Genomic DNA, 17161 nt, shown 5'->3' with positions numbered 1-17161 from the left:
TTCCATTTTCTTACAAAATAAAATTTCCTCGTAATATTGACTCGCGAATATAACAACAACTGCACAATTGTTCGGCATTTCCAACATGACCGATCTATTTCTTTGCAATTATATGTGTGCGCGTACCTCCTTCAATTTTTTTGAATTCATTATTTTTCGAGATTATAAAGTAAAAGATAATTTCAAACTCACCAGTACGATACGCAGCGGCGGAGCTGCAGTACACAATGATGATCTGTAAAATGAAAACATTCTGGATTATATATTTTTCTTGTGTGCGTAAAAAAAATATATGTATGTACATGAGAAAAATTTCTAAAATAATTAATATCTGAACATTTTCATTTCTAATTATTAATTAAATATTTATATTAAATAATCAATATTATAATTAATTAATATCAATATTTATCGTAAAGAAATTTTTTCTTCGTTTTTCATATAAATATTTAATAAAATAAATTGTAAATATATAATCACAAAGAAAAAATTTTTTAAACAAACTATGAGAAAATATAATAAATAATTAAACAACAAATAATTTAATTAATTGCTTACCCAACGATTACTCCGCTATTGCTCGATGTCTCCCTGGACCTCCTCCTCCTCCTCTCTTATCATCCCTTACGAACTGCACTCATTCGCGAAAACGCGATTAATTTTACGATCGGCGAAATACGACGAATAAATCGCACGACACTTTGTACTAAGTAAATCCCGATATTAATCGCACGCGATACGCATTTTATTATATCGATGAAGAGAGAACAATGCGGAAATTGCGATTCGCTCGAAAATCACGCACCACTCCAGCGATAATGCTACATTTATTCCTATGTATGTACAATAGTCCTTGCGATATTGTTATACGATGTTCGTTTATCAAAGAGAATTAATCAGTTGCGCGAGCTGACGATCGCCGATCGTAATAATCGCATTTCGAAGACAATATGATTAATATTATATATCGATACGCAGAGCAGCTTGCGTCACTATCTACTACTCGCTCGAGTCTCGCCGCGCGAATGACAGCTAGGTCAAGGGCACGCACGCGCTGTTATAAACAATCGCATTTCTGAGACATGCGGCCGCGCGAGAGAGATCACTCACAAAAATCACTGTGTAATATATGATTCCATCACGAAATATTTAACGTAATTTAATATTTAATAAATATACACGGAACATGTTATGTATATTCTATACGATGATCGTCAATTATATGATTTTTGGATATTTTAATCATGTGTATTATTGCGCATTCTCAAAATTCAAAAATGACTGACAGATTACATTTAAATCGACAAAAACACAAAGCAAATTATGTAACTATATTCTGAAAATTCAGGTATATTTAAAAAAATAATTCTTACCCATAAATGTCGCAATAAAACAACGATTTATATTATTTTTCATTCTCTATCGTTAAATAGCAGCCCTCACGATTAATTAACTCTCGCGATTGATGACTTCTTTAAATATATCCGGGGCAATAGTTATTTATCGAATCAGGTATTTCTCATGATATTATTGAAATCAGAGATAGAAATCCGAATTATATATAATTGTTTCACTGTGGTATTTACGAGCGATAAGTGCGTTAAACGTGTTCGAATGTAAATATCTTTGCGCCTCTCGTACTTTGAATTTTTCGCCGATTTAAATGCAATTTATTAATCGTTTTCGAATTGAGATATACGCAATAGTGTATTACACGAATTGCAGGATCGAAATAACTCGAAAATAATCCAATGCCACGATACATCAATACGATATTTAATCGTTGAAATGTATTAATTAAAAATCATAAGAAAAATTAGGCTTATGAGAGGAATTGATGGAATCATTATCAAAGAGTGTCAAGAACATTATCGATAGACAATATGTATAATATATTTTCCTTCATATACGAACGTTGATCGGATAATCTTTTCATCTCTCGGCCTCTGCGCGTCAATCCTAGTCATTTTCTTTGATATCTTTTCGTTGTAGTAGGATGCACCCATTACGCCGTATTGACACTGTCAATCGTGACCTCGTGACTCGTGACTTTGCCATTCACACATAAGACTCGAGCAAATAAACAGCAGTGCGAGCTTGCTCCATATATCGTTGTATTACTCTTCAAAATACGATCGCGAAAAGATGCCAAACGCGATCATATTCTATAATTCAAGTAACGAAAAAATTATTTCACGGTATTTAAAGCGATTGGAAATTTATTATGTTTCCAATATTGAGTTTCGATTATATATTTTCCAATAATCTATTGGTCTTAATTAGCCTCTCGCGTAACATCACATAATATCAATGTTATCAATCGATATCATTCTCGTATTTTCCAGTCATTGTGAAATCATCGCGAATACAGTACGAATCGACTTTGAATCGAACTACATCGCGACACATTTCATTGTTGACCATAATCGTGATTAATCTCGTATCTTAATTTTTATCTATCGCGTATCATATAAATTCTTGTATATCGTCGTAATTTGTCGAAGACCATTTTTCGCGAGATTTATTGAAATTCTATTATACAAACTGTCGACTAATTATAATCAATATAATTATCTAATTATATTCTCCGATATTGCGATTTTCCAGATTTCTATCTTTAATTCTAACTTATATATTTATTTATATTTTATAATTTTTCATCATATAATGCGAAATATAATAAAGTTTCGCTTTGGGAAATAGCTCGGTACACTTGCGTGGATCAATCGTGAGAATTAATTAATCGCGCGGATTGATAACTTTTAAGAATTATTCGAATGTTCACGTTTGGCATCTCGTAGCATTTTTGAGGATATATTTCGAGAGATAATACGAAAATTATTCTAAAATGCGAGCCTATATTATTTATTAGCAAGTAGCATTCTGGAGCGTTTGATTGCGCGATTTTCGAGTGATTACCGAGATTGTAATTTCGTGTAACGTAATGTTCGCGTTATTCTTTGTTGCTGCAATATAATAAAGTGCGCGACGCGTATGATTAATATCAGAAATGCCGTGCAAAGTATCGCGCGATTAAAGTGCAGTCAATGTAGAAGTAGTAAAAGACAAAGAGAGGAGCGGGAAGCCCCGGAAGACATCGAACGACCACGTCTATGAGGTAAATTATTATACACGTTAATTATATTAAGACAATAGCATTTAATTTTAATTATTTAAACGTAATTATTTAACGTGTTGAATTGACCAGTTTTAAACCCTTACATTTCAAAAGCTATCGCTTGAATATTGACACATTCCGTATCTGCTCAAGACTGCTTCAATTTGTCTCAGAGATATTCATTAAATGTATTTAAGAAAACATTAATTGTAGTAATTTATTTAGGATAGAGATTTCATTGTGAGACGGAGAGAATAGGTAGACGGTAGATAGGATCCAGCAGACAGACGGGGTACATAAAACCGACAGAAATAATTAATAATCCTGTACATGACAAATTACGCCTTGACGTTCCGGCTTGATTAATCGCCATCGGTTTTTTACAATACCCGACGTTTAAGACGAAAGAAAAGCCTTTGAGAAAACCGTTGTCTTAAGCGTCGCCGCTTTGATTTTTGCACATTGTTCTAAGAAAAACTACACATATAATAGCATTAGCCTGCTTTTGCATAAATGAAAATGCATCATTGACAAGCTAAATAATGCCAAATCATTTTAAAATTAATAATTTTAAGAAATAATTTAACTATGTAAACTACTTTTCTTTTTGAAAATATTAAACTAAAATAAATAAAAACGAAAATATCAGTCATCTCTTTCTTTAAATAAAAAAAAAATAAAAAAAAATTTTTTTTAAAGTTCCATAAGAGAAAGCAACTCGGAAAGTACATTTTTTATACCATCATATTTCAACTTTCAGCTTTTATGGACACAGTTTAATAAACATATTTTAGCACAGCGAGTCATATAAAATTAATATATTAATAAAATTGATATATTAGTGAGCATTAATATAATTTATACAACGTTATAAGAACGTCTCAAGGGTATACTAAATATCAGTCATGCTTTACTGATACGATAATCCCAATAACTTGAAAAAATTCGGACTATAGGCACTCCCTTCGCGCCCTAGATGTCTTTATCACGATGAAATATTTCTATAATACCGCTTTGTTCGCCCACGCCGCGATCTATACCGTATATAGGCAAAGCCCTTTCTGCTTTCACGACCCTCTCTCCGTTTAATCCGGCCAAACCTCCCTTTTTCGCAAAGAGAGAAAGGGAGAGCAACCGGCGTTTCTATATAGCGTAGTGTCTGCACGCAAAAATACGGTTTAATGCTGTATATGTATAGCACCCACGCTCGCGCGCGATCCGTGAGAATTTATTTCCGGATTTACTAAACAGCCGCTCATATAGGTAGCCGGATAAATATTTAATTGCGTGAATTATTTATTATGCTGTAGAAGGCGACCTTCGTGTATTGTCCATTCTCTCTCCCCTTCCTTCTCCTCCTCCTTCACCTGACCTAAACTTTGCAAGTTGCGACCGTATACTCTTAGCTCGATGATATTTATGCCTCGACGTGGCATAAGTGTGAGAGTTTGCTACACGGTATGTATAAGGTGTATTTGACTAATCGTTTATCTTTTCAAAAATAATTATTAGCGATCTAATAATTATAAAAAATGTGTTCATTAAAATGTAGAGAATATATTTAAAAGAATTTAGTAAATTTTTTTAAAGAATCGATTAATTTCATCATACAAAAGTATTTTTTAAACGTGATTCTTTTCTCTTTAAAGATATACATACACGTATCTAGCATTGATCAATAATCAATTGCGATAGTAATTTCATAAATATTAAATATCATAAAAATTGTATATTAACATAAGATCAGTTGCGTCTGCTAGCGATAAATTGAACGAGCCGCAATATAAATCGGGATAGAAAGTACATTTAACAAAATAGTTGAATTAAGAAAGGATGCGATCAATTAACGTAATAAATCAATGTCCGAACGACCGAGCTATGTCGATCAGAGATACAATGCGGTAACAAACGCAATCAAAGAAAGTCGGAACGCAAAAGTTGGAGATAAAGTTTTGCCCAGTCTGAAAGAATCATTGAGAGAGAGAGGGAGAGAGAGAGAGAGAGAGAAGACGAAACTTCATCGCATACATCACGATAAGTTCTCCAAGCTCGCGTATGCCCTACATGGATCACCATGGAAACGAAAAGGAAGCTACTCAGGATCCGGGAATTCCTCGCGAGGATAACTCGAGTATGGTCGTAGTCGCGTCGCGAGGATTCGCATAATATTGTGCACACGCGACGAGAGATTGTGTCGCGGAAAGAAAATTGAGATGAGCATGTACGAAGCTGTCGGGAATGGCGAGAGCCATTGTTGTGCGCCACAAGACGTCTTAAATATTTTATTTTACAAAGAAAGCCGCGTCCTGCGATAAAACGTACTTGATGACGTCGTAAAAAAAATTTATACAACGAAATATATTCGGTAAAAGGGCTTCTTTTTATTCAGTCGATCGCACGTATTACCAGCCAGTATAATTCACTAGAAATTCCAGAAACAGATGTAAAATCTAAACATAATTACAAATCAAGCGAGAGAAATGTTCAAAAATATATTGTAATAAGAGAGAATGAATTTGAGGTGATTTTATTCGCGAAATATACTTTGTGTGTTTATATCAGGTGCGTTAAGTCGTATCTGCAAAATATTGATTTTTCACATCCTTTTACTTAGTTTCTCAAGAGACAAGATTCTTGATATTTTCTTTCTGACTCACTTCGCAAAATCCTCGCCTATAAATATTCCGCGCAATCTAAAAAGAATTCCCCGACCAGCTTTCTCGAAAATTCTCGCTACGACTCCCACGATTATCATATAGCTGGATGTTATTTCATAACATCTTATACGCAAACGAAAATTCGGACATACGTAGACCTGTCGTTTTTACCTGGCGACAATTTTACAAACGAATACATATAAAAAAGCGCACCTAGCGTAGCTAAAAACTTGATAACAATTTGGGATTTATTCGAGCATAAAGCACGTTTGACATACCAGGTATCTTTCAATCGAACATAAAGCGAGATCACAGAGGAAAGACGAGGGCGCGATGAGTATATCTGTTTGCGTTTTGCGACTCGAGGCACGTTTAACACAAATTTCAATCTTCCTTTAAAGCCCCTAGTGCTATTTCGTTCCGAGGACGCAGCATCGTCAGGTCTCGTCCATTATTCGCACGCTAGATACACATTGACCAAAGTGAGACAACGGCGTCTCTCACTCATTCGTCGGTGAACCATTGTTTCGGGAGCGTAAACATCCACGATACACGTGTGTAGATATGCGGATTGTTTCCACTCTAAAAGCGAGATTGGCGCAATATTTTCAGAATCGCGTTACACGGTTCGATCAAGAGGATTATATAGATTAATTCTGATGCACTAATAAATTTCGCTCTCTCTTTTTCTCTCGATCATATTTTTGTCCAAGCACGTCGTCCGCGCTAATGACAGTTTTTGTGGATTAAATTGAGATATTAAAACAACCCGCATAAATGTATAAAGTATAAAAAGATAAGCTTACTTTTTAATAATTTTACAGATAAATATAATATTAGTAATATGAAGAAAATCTTCATCGTGCAAAAAAAAAAAAATATATAACATATAATACATAATGTTAACAAGTTTTGTGCCGTTAATACTTTTTCTGAATAAATTTGAAATAAATTATCACGCGGGGAGGGGGCCTCTTATATAACTCTATTTTCATATCAAGTGAAAAGCGCAATGCGTAAGAGGATCGTGCCTGTTTATGGCAAAAAGATTTATCGCCGGTTTCGTAAACGCGAGGGTCGGATTGTAATTTCTACCGTGAGCCTCATAAATAACCAATCAAACTCGTAATCGTACGCGCGACGTCAAAAGCAAGGCTGGCGCGCCCCCCTCTGGAGAGGAGGGTGCTTTCGGCACCCTCGGCGATGCGCGACACCCGCCGCGCTTTCTCGCGAAGGTTGCGGAAGAGAGCCTGGCACTTTCTTTGTTCCTGCTCGAATCTCCCCTATCCCGTCTCATTGTGCAACTAAATGAGGATTGAGAAAGCAGGGAGATGCTGCTCCGATACCGGGCGCCCCCTTCCTCCTACCGGCCTGGTGTCTCGTGTGTGCGTGTGTGTATCGAAGGATCCAGTTTGCAAGTTGGTCGGGAGGGAGACTGCTTAATGAGCCTTCGCCACTTTCAATTCTGCCTAAAGCATAGAACGACTATGAGTGAGATCCTTAACGCGTCGCCTTACAAAGCATCCGTCACAAAAGCTGCTAGATAAATTTATTAACGTTCAAATATCGATCGATATACTTACGAATGACTAGCTCGGAATAAGCAAATAGCACTCGCAAGATAATGATAATAAATGTAATTAATTTATTATTTTGTCCGCCATTGGAGAGAATCGGGATAAGATATTAGATACTCTCGCAATTCTCGTCTGCCAGACATGATTTTAAGAATGATATTTAAATCAGATGACTTGAGGTTCCAGTCGACCACAACGTAATTTCAGAAATGCACGAGTGACGAGAGAAAAAAAAGAAAGAGAGAAAGCGGAGAAGAAAACTCTTGTATTACAATGGCCACGTCATTCATCGTTGCTTCCCCCCAAGGTTTTGCGACTCTTCAACCCTTTTGCATGGCCTCTTGTTACACGGTTACCCCGCCGTTCCTCTTTAAGGCTTCGTTTAGGATGGGGTTACCACTCGTTACGGCTGCTTCACAAGTGGGCTCTTTTTCCATGCACACGGCACGTAACGGCGAGTTACGCGAGCAGACGCACCAAACGGAAAAATAAATCCCTCGGGGCCCTCGAAGAAATTATTCAATGAGAGATGCGCTGTCACATGCACCTTTTCTGCATCTGTCAACTTTTTTATAATCTTACGGAATAAGTTTCAGATTGAACATTACATTACCTCGATATTAAATTAATTCGTGCCATTATCGATCTTCCGACGTTACACTAATAAAAAAAAAAATTGCAAATTAACCAATATATCGTACGTAAAAGATATTGATTCTTTCTAAAAAGAAAAAGAATTATAACATCATTTTTTATTTTTTCGCGTGTGTTTAAGACTTTTAAAAATTATATATCTTGCTATCCTTTTACGTATTAAAGCAGTTTTTTTTTTTTTAATAACAAATTATAGATGTAATGATTCCTTCTTTTCAGTTCGTCAATTTTATCATTTTTGTCATTGAGTATCTATTTTTCCTTGTCATTTCAAAATAACTGCTGTTTTCGCATGAGACAGACACGGCTTCGAAATTTCGCGTGGAATAGCTTAATCTTTGCTGACAGTTTCCGTCACGGCGGCCGTCAGGAATGCCCGGAGGAAATGTCGTCGTGATCGACATCCAAGAGGCACTCGCCGTACGTGCATTCTCGGTAACGCGAATCCGATGCTTTTAAACGGCGCTCATCGCATCGCGCACTGCGCGATTTTTCGACCGGAGCGAACAAACGGCTAGTGTCTTCTCCGCGTCGAAGGGAGTTTGGCGGTGCTCCAAGCACGCGGAAAAGCAGCCGTCTTCTTTCCTATCCGTCTTTTTTCCTTCTCTTTCTCTCTGTCTGTCTCTCTGCTCATTGTCACGTGCGATAGTTGAGACGGTTCAGGATTTCAATGGCTACGAACGAGGATTACCGGTTCGCTCGAGTCCCTTCGTAACGAAGATGTCTGAACGCGAACACAAACAACCGGGTCGATCGGAACGACCGGTTTTCCCATGGTATCGATTGTCCCTTTTGCTGTCTCGCCGATTGACAGCCCGCCAATATTGACAGCCGTGTTATATCGGGCGAATATTCAGTTACACATATTTGGAGAATTCTCACCGTGTCAATACGATCTTCGATAGCCTTCGATTGTATATTTGCATCCTAATGCATTTCTCGGATAAAATACTTTGTCTCGTATTGACCCATTGCCTATAAAAGAAGAAAGATTTTGCAAAAATAATATAAAATAATAATTATTGATAAAACCTATCGTTGAGAAAAATTAATTTGATAATAGTCAAATATTCGGTTAAATGCAGTTGATATTTAATCGATCGATCGCATCGTCTACAGTTTTCTCGTTGCGTAACGTACGTAATTAATATGAGAAAACGTGAAGCCGAATTCACGTTAGAGAGAGGGGGGGGGGGAGCCGGTTAAATCGAATCGGGCAACTATGACGTTCTCTGTGTGTACACTGTTATTTGACAGTATCCCAACAGCCTGTTTCCTTCCACGTTGGCTTCTCCCTTGAAGCGCAAGGGCTCCATAAATCAGTAATTAATACACTTGCCGACGAGTAATTAGCGGCGACACTGGTGTACTTTCTGAAATATGTATCATACACTACGCTATTAAGGCTCTGATCGAAGCGGCAGGTGAATGAACTCGGGGATCTCGCCTGCGATCTCGAGCTGTCTCAACGAATCCTCCGCGCGAGTGGATGTCGTCTATAATCGAATTAGATAAATATCTGAACGTGTATCCTGCCGGCGGAAGCTTATTATGACGGAAGTTCGAATGGGCGCGCGCGCTCCCGTCGTGACTCGACGAACGGTATATCCTTTGGGACACGGTGTTCATATTATCGATGGCAAAGTTGCTGTTGTTACTGTTGTTAGAAACTGATAGCAAATCGATACAACGGCGTTTCCGATCTGCGTGAAATTAATTCTCATCCCTTATTCGTAGAATCTGAATATTCGTATCCTTTGGATATAAACATGGCGGAAGTTATCATACATACGTAATTAATAATTTTTAAAGAAACATATAACTCTTCGATATATCTCCCGATATATCAGAAATTACATTTGAAATGATAAAAATAAAAGAAGTTTTCTAATTTTTCCCCTCTTAAAAGAACTTCTTATTATTTCTCAAGCATGATCTGTTTAATTTTGTTCTTTTCTCAAGGTTTCGTATTTAATTAACGCACGAGCGAATTTACGGTTTCGTAGCTTTATTTGATCCAGGAGAGTATGCAAGTTTGCTTAAACGTAATATCATAGAACCGAATTATTTTAGTATTGAGTTGAACGACGCTTGGGCGCGCGGTATCCATTTCGTATACCATATATACGCGAAAGTTTGCCCGGAACTCAATTCTGGTCGAATCATTTCATTATTGGTTTTTATAAACCTGTACGCGGTGTATTTTCAGAAAGAGCAAAACACGAGTACGCAGTAATACAGAGCCCCAAACCGAAACAAGTCCATAAATCTCCTCTTTCTTCGTCGGACTATTAATCCCTAGTAACTTCGCGAATTTCGATTTTGAGATTTTGCGAATGTCCTAACGATCGCCCTCTGATTTATTTTGACATTATTATCGCAGCATAAAACATTATCGTTTCTCTTTTTACTGATACTTTTTAATGATAGTTTTTCGATATTAAATTCTCAATAAAATGATTCGCGTTCTTAAATCCGATAAACATATGATGCAACATATCAAATATGTTTCCCTCGAATGATGAATGACAATCTATAAAATAGCGAAAGATAAAATATCGAAAAATTCGACCAGAGAGAATAACGTGATCGGCGAGACGCGAAAGGATGGATAATTAATGAAGGTTTAGTTAGTTGCGTAAAATAGTTTAGTGTTCCGTCATGTTTGCTAGCTGTCATTATTTGACAGACGTCTCGCCGCAAACGTACCATTAATTGACTCATGCGATAATTTGCATTTAAAACGGTGAATCAATAAATTGGTCATACGAATCGAATTCGCTTCGTTAATAAAACAAGGATCATATTTATCTTTTTTTTTTACAAAAAGTTGGTAAAACGATATACTTTTGCACATTTGCTCTGTGACAATTTAAAGTATTTTTTCATAGACATACACAAATATTTAATAACTCCTAAATACCATAAAATATTTTCTTTTGTTAATTTTTATTTCTAAATTTGCATTTTTAGATTTGATTTTTATCCAATTCTGATATATAGATTAAATAATGTACTTTAATTTATTGAGATATTAAATCTTTGTCTTTAAATTGTTGCATTAATATACGTCTATGTCTCCAGTCACCTTTCTAAAACTCAAAGTCATCCCATAACGATCTATTTCGCGAGTATCCTTCGTTCGAGACAAATTGAATCATCTTCTGCTCGGCGAACGTTGTCTCCTTAGGTTGGCCTATTTAATACGTGGTGACCTAAAAGCAGAATATCGACTGATGTCTCAATCTTTTAGGAATTTTTAAAAGAGTAATCGATGGTTCAATCGTTTCTTTAAAAATATACAACATTCTTATTCGTCTCAAAATTCAAACATCCAGCAAAGCCATTCCGTAACATTTTAATGCACGCGTTGTAACGTATTCTTTTAATACAGTCATGAGTTTCGTAATGCATGCATTGTAATTATATCGCATGCATCGAAAAGTTACAGAATACGCCTGCAGAATGTTTATCGAGCGCTCGCTTGGCCGTCGCACGATTAGCCGAGGTCGAAATCCCGGGAAAAATTCGGAGCATCGCCGGCGACGCGAAAAAATAGCATCCTCGCTACAGAAATTCAGACGGAGTATCGCGGAGCACGCGAGGTTTTTGAATTTTTGAAAGCCTCACCGCAGTGTGTCAAGTGTATCGTCGTCGTTGTCGTTGTCAGTGACGTGAAAAGAACGCGTGCGGGTGTACCGTGGGGGTCGAGATTCCTGATATAAGAACACTTTGCCCGTCCGTGTCAAGTCAAGCACCGCGAGACGCGGGAATACTGGGTGAACGTGGCCATTAGCCGCGCTCAGCTTCGTGTATATCGAGTACCTGTCACTGTCTCTCTGCGAATTCAATTTTCGTCTTTCGGGTGAGAGCAAGCCAGAAGAGAGAGAGAGAGAGAGAGAGGAGTCATCCAAAAAAAAGCACGTTTTCTCTCTCTCTTTTTTTTTTTTCTTTTTTTCATGGAATAATTTGACGGCATTGTATCTGCAACGCGATATGATTATGCTCAATGTCAGGAAAAATCGATGCATGCGAGGTGAAAAATACTTGCTTTTATGCGTTGTGAAAAACACTTGCTCTTAATCATCTGCGAAGATGATGCTGCTACAGCGAAATCTGTACATTATCTACGCGATTTATCTTTCTTCGAAGAAAGAAGTGCGATAAAGATGTATTTGAAATTTAATCTCGAAAATAACGCGCGATAATTTTTTGACATTCTCAAACTAGATTAGACATTTGCTGTTATACGAGCACATAAACTAAAAGCACGCGTCCGCGTTTTCCGCACGAATCACCACGTGTTTGAAAAGTATGGAAACACATCGTCGTGTGCATATGACAGGATGTGCTTGGAAAAGAGCACGCGGACGAAATTGTACACCGTTTTCGGGCGCGCATGCATCATTTAGAGAGTATATCTTGATGTTATATTTGTGCACAACTGTGGAAAATCATATCGCTTGCCTCGCGTAACTCGATAGAAATTTCTACCGCGCCCTTTACAACTATGGCGAAACTATTATCGGTGAGATATCGGAAGACAGCTCTCGTAAAAATAGAAGAGAAAAAAGTATTATCTTGCCATCGTCGAACGTATAAGACGCGTCCCTTTCGTCGGAGACTTTCGTTTCTCAATAAATATTTAACATCGCCGTAAAGTCCTCGTGATCGACATTGTAAATTGTGCGATAAATTATACGCGACGCTCCCTAGGACATTATATAAATCATTATGGTAAACGACGTGTATCCTCCGTGGATCTTCACAAAAACATGGAGCATTCTTCACCGTAACGGTCGTTGCCCCGAGAAGAGAATTGCCGGATTAAACCCAAAATTAAACTAAACAACGATCGAAACTGACAGAAATAAAACGTTCGCGTCACGCTCGGCTGAATAGAATATCGTCAATCCAATATCAGGATGCCCGCGTTAATCATTCAACCGATACGTATATACAGATATTTCTACGGAACACAAAACTCGATCTACAAATTAGATCGAGAAGACATATATCGTATACGCTAGTCATTGCATAAACGCATTAACCTGCAGTGTGACGAGTGAGCAAAGGAAAATAATTCATATTTTATTTTAGATAATCTTATAATTAATATTTAATATAATTAACACGATTAATTTTATTTTGATTAAATAATTGTTTAAATCAGTTATATTTATATAATTTTATAATTATCTGTTTGATATTTATATAAACATCTACGTATGTATTTGTCCACATTTTTTCATTATCTTTAACACGGGATAAAAAAAAAAAAAATTCTCCTAAATTCTAACTCATACAATAGTCTTAATTAATTTTATCGTATCATATTTCGAAAAAAAATTCTTTAACAAATATATTAAATTATATATTAAATTATATTTATTGTAATGTAAAAATATATTTAAATAAATGTTTAATTAAAATGATCGGTTACGCAATCGTTATAAATATTTATTAAAAGTTTATCTAACACAAAATAAGAATTATTTTATTTCGGATCGCTCACTTGTCACACTCACGTGCAACGATCAGTTTGCGACGCGATGATAGGCGAATTAATTCGGCGTTTTTACGCGCGCATCGAGAATCATCGCGAAAGCAAGTCACAGGTGCAAAGAGGAGAAACGAAGAAGAATCCCCGACGGCGGTGCGGTGGCGTCGATGGTTGAACGGTGTGCCGGTGCATCGAGAGGGATCAATGAACAAGTTCAACAACCTTAAATCCACTTGTGACGGCGGACTACCCCATCGGGTACGACTGACTGCATCGCTCTTCAACAACCAAAATAGATATTCATTTTCCAAGAGTGCCATTTTCCCAGTCCAGACACAAATCCAATACCGCTGATTTAAGTGCCCCCTCTCACCCTCTCAACGCTAAGGTCAAAGACCCTATCGGCGCTGCCTCGCGCGCATCCCAGCCCGAAACTCACGCATTACGAACGAGCTAATTATGAGATTCGCTATAGTCCCTTTTATTTACTTCTTCCGTCTTCAGCGATTAGACAACGCGATAATCCGCCATCGGAATGAATCGTCGCCGTTGCTATTATGATCAATGAGACATCGCGTTAATATGATCTTTTTACAGCTCTTTTTTTTTAAATCGAAACGCACTATGGTACGCGAAATATTAATTATCTGCGCGTGAAGTAGTATTTCTTGAATTTAAATATTCAAAAATATGAAAACTGGCATCGCCATAATAATAATAAAAAAAAATAAAATAAAATAAATAAATAAAGGAGAATTTGCGAAAATTGACATCAAATACACCTGTGTATGTATATGATAACGTACACTGTACGCTCTTATTAAGCGTCTCGATATCCTGTGAATATTCCAGACGTTTTATCAGACGAGCGGCATCTTTGCTCGTCAGCGAAAATGTGTGTCTTGAAGACACGCCAAAACTTTGTACGATAGCTGATGTCACTCTTTCCCGAGCACATGCATACTTCATCTTCTCTAACAGTTTTGTGATCGCGGAAGCTTACGTACATCGGTATTATTAAATATAATGTTCGCGCGACGAGTCACATAATAAACGACGCTACACGACCCTAAAACGAAGAAATGTAAATGCGCGTTTTTGTTTGAAATTGTGGCAAATTAACCGCATAAAGTGAAATGCCAGCATTTGCTTATTCCCGTGACAACCACGACGTAATTGTATTTACACCGTGCAGCTTTATTGCGTTGTCTTTTTATTTACCGAACCAATCGTTATATTGTATCATTAACGAGCTCAACGTTCGTTTTGCAAATCGCAGTATTTTTTTGTGTAAAAAGTTTATAAGATAGTTTAGAAAACCTGTACATGCGAGCTTTTTATCTTTTTTTCTACCCTTCAATGCTAAACTATTATAATTTAATATTTTACAATTTTAAAACAACTTAATTTTAAAAAATATTTTTTTTTTAATATTCGTAAAAAAAATATTCTTTTTTTAATTTTAAAAAAATATGAAATAGATAATTTTTATTATCACACATATTCAGTAAATATTTACGACTGATACAATAGTCATGTAACACATATAATTAATACTTATTGTTAATCTGTAATTATATAATTTTTTCTCAGATTATTTTTCAAGTGGAAGAAAAACACTCACCTTATGTGCAAATTTGAAATATGAAGCAATTCGATTTATAACACCAAATTGATCACAAAGTGTACACGAGAATCCAGGAACGATTTACGTCTATGTAAATGTACCCGGTTTCACACGCGAACGCAAAGAAAATTTGCCAACAAAACCGGCAAGATCTTTTCTCTATTTCTTTTTTTTTCTTTTTTTTTTATCACGGTCATTCACCGTTAAAAGCAATGCCAAACGGATATCAATCAGAATTTCGGCATGATCACGGCGAGTATCGCTCGCGAACTGAATATATTCTCGTGGGGGTGGAAGCATCGAGTAGAAGTGAACCACGGGTGCTGGAGAGGGTAAATGGGACAAGAGGGGTTGAGAGAATGCGCGCGTAGGAGAGAAACGGCGGGCGAGATGAGTGCAAAAGGGGAGTCGGGGCGGAAGCTGCAAGGGGGATAGGCGACGCTATTGGCGTGCGCACAGATCGTAGAGTTCCTTGAACGAATGGTTAAACTTTATAGATCGTTGATAAAAATTTGATATTATTTTATGAATTCTTGGAGTAATTTTCTCGCAGTTTATCGCCCATATCGATCATAATAAAATTCCTTGATCAATTTTTCAGTCAACGGATATGTTCTTGACGAAAAAATAACAGGAAACAAAGTTACGTCAATTGATAAAAGGCAAATGATAAAAGATTTATAAAAAATAAAATTTTTTCACACTATATTTCAGAAGACAACAAAACTTTATTTTGTATTTGATCCTCACTTAAAAAGTGTTTGGTTTATTATAAATATCGATTATCGAAATTAAACGTAAAAAAAATGATAATAATAATCTAGTAAAATTTTCAAATGATGTACAGCTCTCCAAATTAATCAAAGAAAAGAAATGATTTTATAAAAGATATTGTGAAGAAAGAACCATGTGTGTGTGTGTGTAATAATACTAATAGTAAACTCAACCGCGAACGCCCAATACTCTACGCATAATTCAAAAACAAAAGTGGGCCATGGCGAAGAGAAGTTTAACTATAAACGTCATATACCGCAAACTAACATCTCCAAAAAAAGGGGAGGGGGGAGGGGGGACAATTTTAGGTCTCGTTCGCTAATTTTCGCTCTCGGCTGAAGAGCGTCATTCGCTTCTCGGCCATTCAGCCGTCATCCTCCACTAACGCGTCGAATTCCGGAGGCTCTAAAAGTTCACATTATGATCATAAGCGCGACCTATATTAAAGTAACTCGATTCTACAGACACTGAAATCCGCTGTTCTACGGAAGATACTTTCTCCAACGTACACGCGATATTTCATACTCTCCAGGATTTTCGCGACAATTTACCGTTAGCTGGCAGCTGTGAGAAATTGCTATGCAATTTAAAGTTATTCCTCCTCCAATACACGTTGATCGTGAATTTTCGAAGAGAAGTATGATATTCCGCGTTTTATCTCGCGTAATAAAGTCGTCATCATATTCAGCACATCAACGAGATAGATTAAACTCTCGTAATATGACGAGAAGAGATATAAGAGTCATCGTCTCAAGTGAAATGACCTCCCCACGATTATTCGCATCTGCCGTAATTGCTTCGCGACGAAACGCAGGATATCACAGCCGGACCTAAAGTTATGTATATTCAACCGAGAATATTTCATAAGACGACGCGCGTACCTGGAATTATTCAATATCCGCGGAATCCTTTGAAGTCATTCGCCGAACAGTCGGTTGCTTCTTTAAAGTTCCTCTTCTTCTCGTTTCCTCCTCTTCTCGCTCTCTCGTTCTCCTCCGTCTGTGTGTCTATCATGTTCCTTCCATGGCTTCTCTTCTATCTCGTAGAGTATGTATCTATGACCTCGTCACCCCGACGAAAGGATGCTTCGCGAAGGAGAATGCGAATATTTCACGAAAACGTCCCGATTATGGAATAAATTAAGAGCGAGTACATCGTCGGTAATAGCTTCTATTTGCATTTAGAGATGAGATTGCCCTCTCACGCACGTAACGGTGGTTTCCTTAGTACTCTGCGTTGATACCACTGCTT

General features: G+C 36.9%; 1 protein-coding gene across 3 annotated transcripts in view; it reads right to left on the bottom strand.

Moving 5' to 3' along the window:
• LOC138933863 (dentin sialophosphoprotein) overlaps window positions 1-17087 on the bottom strand; it is a 175695-nt gene extending 158608 nt beyond the window's left edge. Inside the window, exons 1-2 of one of the 3 annotated variants that reach the window (XM_070296975.1) lie at window positions 16792-17087; window positions 193-235 (exon numbers count right to left, since the gene is read on the bottom strand). The gene's annotated coding sequence lies outside the window, so the exon portion shown is untranslated. Of the gene's footprint in view, window positions 1-192; window positions 236-558; window positions 902-15133; window positions 15355-16791 lie in introns of those variants that run through there. The other 2 variants (XM_070296974.1, XM_070296972.1) reach the window with 2 other exon arrangements.
• Window positions 17088-17161: the final 74 nt, after the last annotated feature.

Source organism: Polyergus mexicanus, unplaced genomic scaffold, assembly GCF_030449975.1.
Source record: "Polyergus mexicanus isolate NDT 795.1 unplaced genomic scaffold, iyPolMexi1.0 SCAF_6, whole genome shotgun sequence".
NCBI lineage: Eukaryota > Metazoa > Arthropoda > Insecta > Hymenoptera > Formicidae > Polyergus > Polyergus mexicanus.
Note: the sequence above shows the minus strand (reverse complement) of the source record. Positions and strands in the feature narration are given on the sequence as shown.